An 11,115-nucleotide genomic window follows, 5' to 3' on the forward strand; every position below is an offset into this window, starting at 1 on the left:
CAGTCTTTTCATCATATATAGCAACTAGTCGACGTATCGAGACATCGACTATACAAGCTAGGTCTATCTGACCAATCCAACACATTAATGGTTTACTGTCCAACTTTTAGTGTTCAGTCTAGGGCAGAGAGAGGGGGGATGTGAATGAAAGTGTTACATTTTTTCCCTAGGGTTGATTACCCGAATGCTCTGATAAAACAAAAAATTACAACACACTAGCTATTGCAAACACGAAACATTCAAATTGCTGCAGTTAAAGTACACATAGCATCGAAGCAGTAAAAGGGATGACTATTGATATAAAGTAGCTAATTGGACTACTGTCAGTTTATCAATCATGGCTGCATGTTGTATTTGAGAAATATCACTATTTTTATGTTTCTGGCTTAGCTTAAGCCTTCGCTCACTGATTGTCAATGTACATTGAAAATACACTTCCACTGGCAGTAAGCCTATTTATGGCAGGAAGGGTTAGGTTTCAGCAATCAACTCAAGAAAACATTAAGATAGGCTGAATTGATATAAGCTATGTAAGAACACTTACAGTTACAAATGATGATACATAAAGTAAGCTTAAAATAGTTTCTCAATTTTTTGAGATGACAAAATAGTTTTAATCGACTTTGATTTGTTTTGCCTTAAAAAAAAAGTGGTTTATTGTGCTGTTATTCATAGTATGCGAATAGTAGAATATATGCATCTGTTTGGAACCCCTCAACTCAAAGAAAGTGAACAAACTGTAACAGACACAAAATAGAGCAGCGAGATTCATAGCAAACGAATATTCTTATTTGATTAGACACCTTTTTGTAAAATCACTAAATTTAGAAACCTTTAGGATAGAAGACTTAAAAGTAAGTGCTTTCCTTGTGCTATTAGAGCATTGAATGGGTTATTTGAGTCAGTCAGGAAAACCAATGACTTGGTAGAATTTAAGTCATAGGATAACATGCATGGCTAGATTGACACGCGTAAGATGTAATAATCATCTTTTTTTTTTGAAGTGACGTCAGTAATTTATAAGATGAGAATCAATGCCATCGTCAGAATCTTTTGCTCTCTTTGTAATGCAAATAATTGTCGAATTCATGTCTCGTGTCAATAATGTACTATAATAGAACAATAAGCATTTCACAATGAAGGAATCACGGCTTTTTTTTTTTATTAAAAAAAAAATAGGTGCCGGTACTCAGTGATTGATTGCCTAACTTTTAACTACTAATAAATTAATAATATAGATCTACGTTAAAATACAAGAAAAGTAATAATTTTTCCCCCACATTCCAAAAAGGTGCCGGTACTCCGTAGCGATGCCTTCCGTCACAAAAAAAAAAGCCCTGCGTATATAGATCTATATTGTTATGTCTCTCCTACTGTTCAGACTCTCTTCTAACTGCACCTTACGACACAACGAACTTAAAGAACCTCACAACTCAGTGCTCCAAAGTATCAGATCAGTCAGTTTAATGACAAATACATCGCAATTGGCAACAACATTAACACTGTCTTTACAAAAACCTAGTCTTGTTACGCCTGACTTCACACACCGTGCTGGTTCTCGCCTCGTACTGGTCACATTGCGAGGTAACGTGAAGTCAAGTCTTTCTAACACACTCGCTCTTATATAGTGTCTCTACTGGCCTACTCGAACCCTCTTGACCACTCCAGTTGATCACTTTCGCCGTGACTTGCGTGCGTAATATTTACACACAGGTCGTTGCCGAACTGGCGAGTACTGTCACTGGTCACAGTTGACCGCTCTTCCTGCGCTGGACAGTGGCGATTTGGGTAGGCTAAAAATACACAGCACTACCTCCATCTGTGTCATCACCAGGTTTACAACAATATATTTATTGCTTTATATAGGCCTATACATAGAAAGAGAGACAGAGACATTTATACAGTATTATTATTTTTTTCATTATTTGTAAGTTGTCTTTTTTATATGGACTTAGGCCAACATTTTTTAATAGAGATCTTTTCATGAAGTTGGATGTTCATGTCATTTCTTTTTTCTTCTAAGAAAAAGAATCTAACCTTTGCGTAATAAATAATCTAAACTTTGCCTGTAATACCACGTATGATTATAATAATCCAATCTGTTGAAGAATCTAATTATTCCAATATCTGAACTTCACTGAAGCACATTTCTATACAAAAAGTAAATGATCGAAAAGAAATAAGTGCGCGCATGAACTGCAATAACACGTCTTCTTTCACTAAAAATAGGTCAAACTTTTTTTTCCGTGTCTGAAACAATTCATGTAAAAATCAAACTAACACATTAAGAAACCCGGTCAATACAATGTTTGGCATCTCTTGCATGAATGACCTTTATTGTAAATTTACTATAAATATAGAATCTACTACCAAAAAACTACTACTACTAGAATCTACTACCAAAACATCTGACACATAGTGAGTACGCGATGGCGTGTGTAGGATACTATCTTGGATCGGATGCCTTCCAAGTTACTATTTTGAACCAACAGCATGAGTCTCAAAAGAGTCAAATCAGATACAATGGTGACATATCAGCTTATTTCTCTGTAAAGAATGGCGTGAAGCATGGCTGTATACTTGCTCCAAAGACTCCAACCATCTTTCATCTTACCAAAAGATTGCCTTTGGCATACGGTCGTCCCCAGTACGATATACGTGCCCTGCCCAGCGTCGCTGTCAAACTATTATAAGCAATCCCTCTATCATGTCCATATCGCATTCACAAGAACATCGCTGCTTGTGATGCGGTCTTGCGGCTCTTGCCAGCGTATGTTCCTGGAGGAGCGCAGACGTCATTGGGAAAAGCGTTCAAGAAGTATCTGCTTTCTGTATAGTACCCATTTCTCCGATCTTTATAGAGTTGGGAGAATCACTTGATAGACACTGATCTTTGTAGGCAGCCAGGGCGATTTATTCCATTTCCGCCACACTCTCGCTTGGAGGCGTCCAAAAACATACAAAACATTGAAAAGGATCATTTTTTAAAAGACATAATAAATGAAAATGTATAATGATTCAAATACATTGAGCACCAAAATGTCCGGTGTCACAACGTTCTGCTTCGCACGAGCCGAGGAATAACACTAACAATGAAACTGCAGTAAAACACACACACACACACACAGATGACGGGGGCAGGGCATTTTCTTGAAAAAGCAGCAAGCTGAAAATTATCGCTACAGCAACCTAACAGACTTGAATCCGCAAATTGGGTATTGGCCAGGGATTCCCCGGCATTTTGCGAAGTGGCCGGCCAAAGTAGAATAAACACTTTTAGTTACAAGTGCATCGAGTAATGACCACACACCTGAACTGGCCAGTTTGTTTTAATTTTGGCCGAGTTGTGAGGTCCTTTACAGCTGGTACGCTAAGTTTTTGTTTTTTTACTGTTTTTGTTCAGTCCCTCCTAAATTTCGTGACATTTTGTTTTCCTATTCGCTGCTTCGCTTTTTTGTTTAGTATCATACATTTTTACTTGCTATATCTAGATTCTATATCTCTATTTATTAATTCTAAATCTAGACTTTTCTAATTTGATTATTATTACATGATTCTTAAAATGCAATCTAGACTTGTAAAAATTTCAACACTCTTCACACATAAACAATAGATTTTTAAAGAACATTATATTTAGATGTTTACTTTCAGACAAATAAATTATTTCTTTAATTAACATTTTATATTTCTTTTTCTTGATTGCAGCCCTGTTTTGAATACAACTAGATCAACAACTTCTGAAACTCCAATAATACTACCTGCAAGTGCTGCTAAAAGAAAAATAACCCTAACAGCCTTTAAATTTACTACATAGATTCTAATGCTGACAACATCAATTAGATCTAGATGCTGCCTGAAGATTTCATGTCTGTGGCATTTTACGTCTCAAGAAAATATATTTTTCCTTTGCAACTTCTTGTGTGGCTAAAGAGGCCAATTGATACACAGCTGTGGTCACATGTAATCACCAGCCACCATTGCATTGTCACCTTTCTTCCTGCTGCTGTTGTGTATGGCATCTGCAATCGGAAACCCTTCCTTTATGCTCGTCTCTCCATGTGGATCTATCCAGTGCCACCTTTTTCCCAGCCGCTAGTGTCGATTTTGAAGATGCACACTATGATAAACTCAATGCAGTTGACTACAATAATCTCCATGACCACATTGTTTCAACAAGAACCTGTGTGCCACATTGTAAGGGTCGAAATTGAAAAAAAAATATTTTTAAGCTATGTGCCAAAAATGCTCCTAATATTCAATGATGAGCTCTGACCAGGATAACAATCACACATTGTGTCCGGATGGCACTACATCTGGGTATCACTTCAAAATATCATAGCACGAGAGCAGCCATAACAAAAAGTACAACCAGACCATTACTATTATTATGGATACAGTGATGGTCAATACTGTTGTTGTGTTTTCAATAATAGTTTAATTGCTTTTTAGTTAGTTACAATGCTATTAATATTAAAAGGTATTTTTTATCATTTTTGTTTTTTATATTAGAGATAATGGTAGGCCTTTATTTGCTACTAGTAGATTATGTAATTTGTTGAATGCTATTAAAGAGCTTCCATATAAAATATGTCTTAACATAATTCTTTAGTTTTTATTTCATAACACTATTACTACTATTAATAATAACACCTAAAAAACAAACTATCTACATTGGATTCTAAAAAAATAAATTATACTCGCTATAGCTTTAAAAATATTTTACTTAGTTTGTTTTTTTACAGTGACCAATTAAGGTGTAAAATAATTTACAATACAGTACTAAAAAAGACATTGTCATCTTGGCGTAAGTAGGACTGGTTCATTGAAGTATGTCATTACTGCTAACTGTTGATCATTGTGCAGGCCATATGACACCCTGCTTATTAACTAAAGTGTGCTTCAAGATTCTGCAGGCTTTTCAGGACTTTGCTTATTTATCGTGCAATAGTAGATCATTAGCGGAACTAAGAACACTGATCTGGAAGCAGTCAGAAACTTGTTCTATATCAGCAGCATGTACATTCCTTTGAACTAAAAAAAAATAATGATAAAATAAAAATAAAAATTACATTTTAAAATGCAAAATATAAAAAGTATAATGCAGAAGTTAAATAAATATAAATGATGGTATCCATATCTTGAGTCCCCACTTCCCCATTAATGTTTTGTCAGCTACCCTTATGAAACTTTAAACTGCATCCTCTTTGAATGCCATCTACAAGACAAAGATGATAGTGCCTAACATTTGGTTTGGCAGTTTTTTGGATAGCAGTCAATCTTGGTACTGATGCCAAGGTGGCTGGCTGATGACATTTCTCATCATAAACTATTAGCTGGTTCAACATTGTTTTTTTAAAAACACATTGACAAAGTTTAGTTTGTCTCATTTTTCTCTTTTCTAGAAGTCAGCATATTTTTATATTTCTATAAGTATGAGGGAAGAGGCTTCTGCCAATGACAGATCTTTTTGGAGACAGCTTGCTACCCAATGTGCCAGAGGGGGAGGATCTAAGTCTAAAAGTACGTCCCTTGTGTCGGTGGGCTGAAATCAATCACAACTGAAATTTAATGTCTAGCTTTGTTTAAAAAACAAATTATTTCATATAAAACTTTTGAGGAGTACACATAACACTTTCTGTCAACATTGTCTAGCAAGAGTGTCATGTGCAAAGCACAATGACCTGCCACCTTTACTTTCAACAACAAATGTCAGGTACGTATTAGGGCTAGGGGTCATTCTAGAAATTCCATCCCAGTCTTCGAACCCAAGACCCTTAGATTCAGAAACCAAGCCCTTTAACAATCAGCCAACCTTTTGAGAAGAATACTGAAATTATTACAGTATAAACCTTATTCACTGAGCCAAAATATCAAACTACAGCCTATGGGAAACAAAAAAGTAAACAGAGATAGAACAAGAAATCAAATGATGCACATGGGGATGCATTGGGCACACACTGGGAAGAACAGTAGACAACATTGCAAGACTGGACTGGAACCCAGAGAGGAAGAGAAAGTCTGGTAGACCCATGCAAACTGTCACGGATGAATGTGTGTATGTATGTATAATCTAGTTTATGTGTTTGATCTAGCGGTTTCATTGTTTTATTTCGTTAACTAGAATTGAACCAGGGACAGCTAGACGTATTGAGAACTAAGGTAGATTCTATAGAGTTATTATTATAAATATAATAAGGAATCTGTGACATATTTGGAGGCTCGTTAATCTAGTTACTTGACTTAGTCTTGGAAGACATTAGGCAGAACTGCGGTTCGCCATTGTTAAAAGGTCAAGGACAAAGAAGGCTGTGAAGTTGTGAAGAGTGTGCGCTCATGTGCAATGGCGGGAAAAAAAACTAAGTCAATCAGCTGAGACGAAACCAGGTCAAACACAGTGATAAAACTATTTGTGTTGTGTATATTGTATGCTAGAGATATAAACAAAATGTCAGAGAGATTAACACAGTTAATAGCTGCTGGAAAAGAGATGGGATTGTGTGGGATAGCTCTACAGGAGTGGGTGAAAGAAAGAGAAGTCAAGCTGGAAAAGAAAGAAAAAGAAAGAGAAGACAGAGAGCATGAAGAACGTGTTAAAGAGAGAGAAGAAAGAGCTAAAGAAAGAGAGGCGGTGGAGAGAGCTAAAGAGAAAGAAGCTGAGGTAGAAATACACAGATTGAGAGTCAGAGAGTTGGAGCTTAGGGAGACGAAAGGAGAAATCAAAGAGCATATAAAACCTGTATGGAAGCCAAAGTTGCCACCTTTTAATGAGAATAAAGATCAAATGGATGCATATTTGGCCAGAAGTACATGCTCAAGCTACAGAAAGACCTAAAACTCAGTGGGGAAGTCATCTATACACATTGTCACAGGGAAAGGCACTGCAAGCTTGTATCAACTTTTCTAAGAAAGATTTAGAGGAATATGACAAGGTGAAAGAAGTATTAATGAAAAGATACAACTTGACAGATGATGGGTATAGAGAGATGTTCCATAAAGCTAAACCAGAGAGAAACCAGCCATTTCATGAATTTGTTGAGGACATTAGAAGATACTTAATGTGTTGGGTAGAATTGTCTAATACTAAAAAGACATTCGAAGGTCTCATTGATCTTTTCATCAGAGACAAGATCCTCACATTTTGCAATCCTCAGTTAGTGGCTTTTCTACATGAAAGGAAACCGAAAGATGTGCCAACAGCAGTCAAGTTGTGTCAGCACTATATTACTGCACATCCAGAGAAGACAATTTGCTGCAAAGACTAATGATAACAGAAGTCGATTTAAACAAGAATGGAGACAGGACCGTCTGCAGAAAAGAAGTGTTGGTGAAAAAAGAAAATGTTTTAAGTGTTTCAAAACGGGTCATTTAGCAGTCCAATGTAGAAACAAAAGCCCCTTAAGACGAAATGAGACTATGGGTTCAAGCAGAAGTCAGGAGTTTAAAACCAGCAACAGGGGAAGACCAACTGGACATCCATACAATGCGTCAGTTTGCATAGACTATCAACATGGTGAACAACTCCATGAATCTGATCAGATCCAGATGGCTGGAGCTGTAACTTGTGACGCCGGGAAATTAAAAATGTATCCTGGATTCGTTGGGAAGAAATCTATTTGGGTCTTGAGAGACACGGGAGCGACCACAATTGGAGTGAAGAGACTACATGTGCACCCTCACCAGTTGACGGGTAAGAAAGTCTAATGTATGACATTTGGAGGAACAATTGAAGAATATCCCACAGCTGTCATTGACATTGATACGCCATATTTATCTGGAAAAGTTGAAGCATGTGTGTTGGAGAGGCCTGCAGCTGACTTGATTCTAGGAAACGTGACTGGCATAACTGAGCCTACCATCAGAGATATCTACAAGTGGCAAAGGTGAGCAATGTCAGAAGTTACTATTGCGGTAACTAGATCTCAATCTGGTGTAATAGAAAACATGGGACAACCAATCCTACATAGATTGAACAGCCAGAATCAGAATTAACATCCAGTTATGCATTGAAACAAAAGGAGGACCAAACATTGGTTAAACTTTTTGAATTGGCAAAGCGTCCCACCAGTAAATTTAAAGTGAAAAATGGACTTCTGATGAGACAAGATAACAAAGAGAAACTACAGCTAGTCATCCCTGCCGCCGAAAGATAAAGAATTTTGGAGTTAGGTCATGAATCACCTTTTGTGGGTCATATGGGGACAGCACGAACAAAGATACAGCACAGTAGAAAGAGAGTGCTTGGCAGTTGTTTGGGCAGTAACCAAGTTGGCCAGATATCTATTGGGCAGAACATTCGTACTGCGCACAGATCACGCACCCTTACGCTGTTTAAACACAAGTCGGTGAATTCCAGGGTAACTCGCTGGGCCCCTGATGCTTCAGGACTTTCAGTTCGAAGTGCAGCATATTCCAGGTAAAGGAAACGTCATAGCGGACATTCTGCCACGCTTATCATAGATATAAGCCTACGTGGCTTCTCACAAGCATGTGTTGCTTCATCGAAGACTTTGTGTCTTCAACAGTTTAGACTTTGTTGCTTGATGGTAGACTTTCTGTCTACAACTAAGACTTTGTGTCTTCATCTTTTAAGACTGTGTGTCTTCAGCTTTTAAGACTGTGTGTCTTCATCTTTTAAGACTGTGTGTCTTCATCTTTTAAGACTGTGTGTCTTCATCTTTTAAGACTGTGTGTCTTCATCTTCTAAGACTGTGTGTCTTAACTATAGACTGTGTGCCTATTACATTGCAGTCTGTGTGACTACATTAAAGTCTGTGTGACTACATTAAAGTCTGTGTGACTATGTTCAAGTTTGTTTGGATACATAAACGCCTGTGTGGCATATTCAGAGCATTTGTGGCCTATCGAACGAACATTTTTGTTGTATTGTGGTGTAATGTTTGATATTTGTTTTATAATCATTTTATTTAGTAATCTTTGTAAAAATCGATTATAATTTTAGGAGGGGCGAGATGTCATGGATGAATGTGTTTATGTATGTATAATCTATTTTTACAATCTGCGCGAATGACTGGAAGTGTGTTGGTTGTTAGACAGAGACCAGCGTGTGTGATATGCAGTAAAGCTGATTAAAGTTTATGTGTTTGATCTAGTGCTTTCATTGTTTTATTTCATTAACTAGAACTGAACCAGGGACACCTAGACGTATCGAGAACTAAGGTAGATTCTATAGAGTTCTTATTATAAATATAATAAGGAATCTGTGACACAAACATAGATCAAACCTGCAGACCAAGAAGGAAAGTTGGCAGGATGGAAATAGATGGGGAATAGCCCAGAACAGAGTCAGAATGTAAAGCAATGATGCGGCTCTATCTAATTTATGTTGCCTATTTTTTTTTTATTATGCATTCATTCAAAGATAGAAAGTTCTATTTAAAATAGCTATACCATAACGTAGGCCACAGAAACAGAGATGACTTTACATCATTTGCCCTTTGGACCACAAGGTCTGAAAGGGAAACTGTATCATAATGCTTTAAAAAATCTACTAGCCATGATGAAGAATAAAAACAGGCCATCTTTGCTGCAGTTCTTTGTTTTCTATCTGTTCCTAAAATATGGTTTCATTAAACTGTGTGCAGCTCTTAATTCTTGATCACCAGGAAATTCTCTGCATCATTATCTGAAAAACATTTACAATTAATGACCTAGACAAAGAAGATTAGTGTAGACACTGGAACTGAAAGCTATTTTTTAAATAGTTTAATCAAATTAGTACTTAAAAAGAAAGTTTTAGAACAAAAAAAAATAATAATTAGAAAGTTAACTTAATTTCCTGAATTAACCTGTAAGTCTTAGCTAACCTATTATGTATTATCATATTAACCTATCCCTTAGTTGTTGGACCATTGGGGCACCACACAAGATCTGTTGGCCATATTTTCCATTCCTGTTTGTAATATTATCCAAAAGAAAAAAAATTTGATGTAGACTTTAAGTTTTGCCTGTAACTCATAGGAGATTATTTCATTAGTCTGTATGCTGATCTAATTTAGGGAACTTGGTCTGCATCTTGATCAGAACAACTGTTAATGAGATAATTCAGCTGACAAATAAAAGATAATGTGTTTAAAGTCTTAGTGATAGGGGAATTCTTGTGTGTATTAGCTTTCGTAACAGTATTTTTTATATGACAGAGTTGTTAGCCCTGTGCATAACCATCTGGGGGGCTGCCCCTTTCAGCTCTCTGGATAGCTGACTTTATTTTCGGGTAAGGTGCCCTAGCCTTTGTGGATCCCTCCACTTCCTGCAAGGCAGCAGGTTTGATTTTGGTCCACCCCGGGTATTTTATTTCCCCGGTACCCACCATATCTGGAGGGCATTCCCCTATCCGCCACCTGGGGAGGCGCTTGATGGGAGATCAAAAACTCTGCAACGGAAAACGACCTAGGCCTGGAAAAGGACATGATTTTTGTTTTGCGACATGGAACGTGCTAAGCCTTTATAGAGCAGGTGCGCTAGCCCAACTTACTGAAGTGTTAAAGAAATATAGGATACCGCTTGTAGCTCTACAGGAAATCAGGTGGAAAGACTCGGACATTCTCAGAACCAAGGAGTATACTATATTTTATAGTGGTGGAAGCACTAACAACTTAGGTACAGGTTTTGCTGTTAAAAAGGAAATGGTAGGCAATGTCATTGGATTTAAACCTGTAAGTGATAGACTCTGCCTCACTACGTTTGAAAGGAAAATTCTCCAACATATCATTTATCAATGTTCATGCCCCTACTGAAGATGCAGATGATAACACAAAAGAAGCCTTCTATGATGAACTGGAAAGAATTTATGATGAAGCACCAAAGCATGACATCAAAATAGTCCTAGGAGATTTCAATGCAAAAATTGGAAAGGAACCAGCATTCAGACCAACAATTGGCAAAGAAAGCTTACACGAAGAGACCAACAATAATGGCATAAGATTAGTGAATTTTGCATCAGGAAAAGGAATGTCTATCAGCAGAACAAAATTCCAACATAAGAATATTCACAAAGTTACCTGGATCTCACCTGATAGCAACACCCAGAATCAAATAGATCATATACTCATAGATAAGAATCATGGATCAGACATACTAGATGTTAGAAGTTTCAGA

At 37.0% G+C, this 11,115-nt stretch overlaps 1 long non-coding RNA gene across 1 annotated transcript; it reads left to right on the plus strand.

The window, feature by feature from the left end:
• The first annotated feature begins 1,494 nt into the window (after positions 1 to 1,494).
• Positions 1,495 to 4,486, plus strand: LOC129928626 (uncharacterized). Its single transcript, XR_008780078.1, has 2 exons — positions 1,495 to 1,788; positions 3,706 to 4,486. It is a non-coding gene; the product is annotated as an uncharacterized LOC129928626 (long non-coding RNA).
• Positions 4,487 to 11,115: the final 6,629 nt, after the last annotated feature.

The sequence above is a fragment of the Biomphalaria glabrata genome, chromosome 10 (genome assembly GCF_947242115.1).
Source record: "Biomphalaria glabrata chromosome 10, xgBioGlab47.1, whole genome shotgun sequence".
Taxonomy (NCBI): domain Eukaryota; kingdom Metazoa; phylum Mollusca; class Gastropoda; family Planorbidae; genus Biomphalaria; species Biomphalaria glabrata.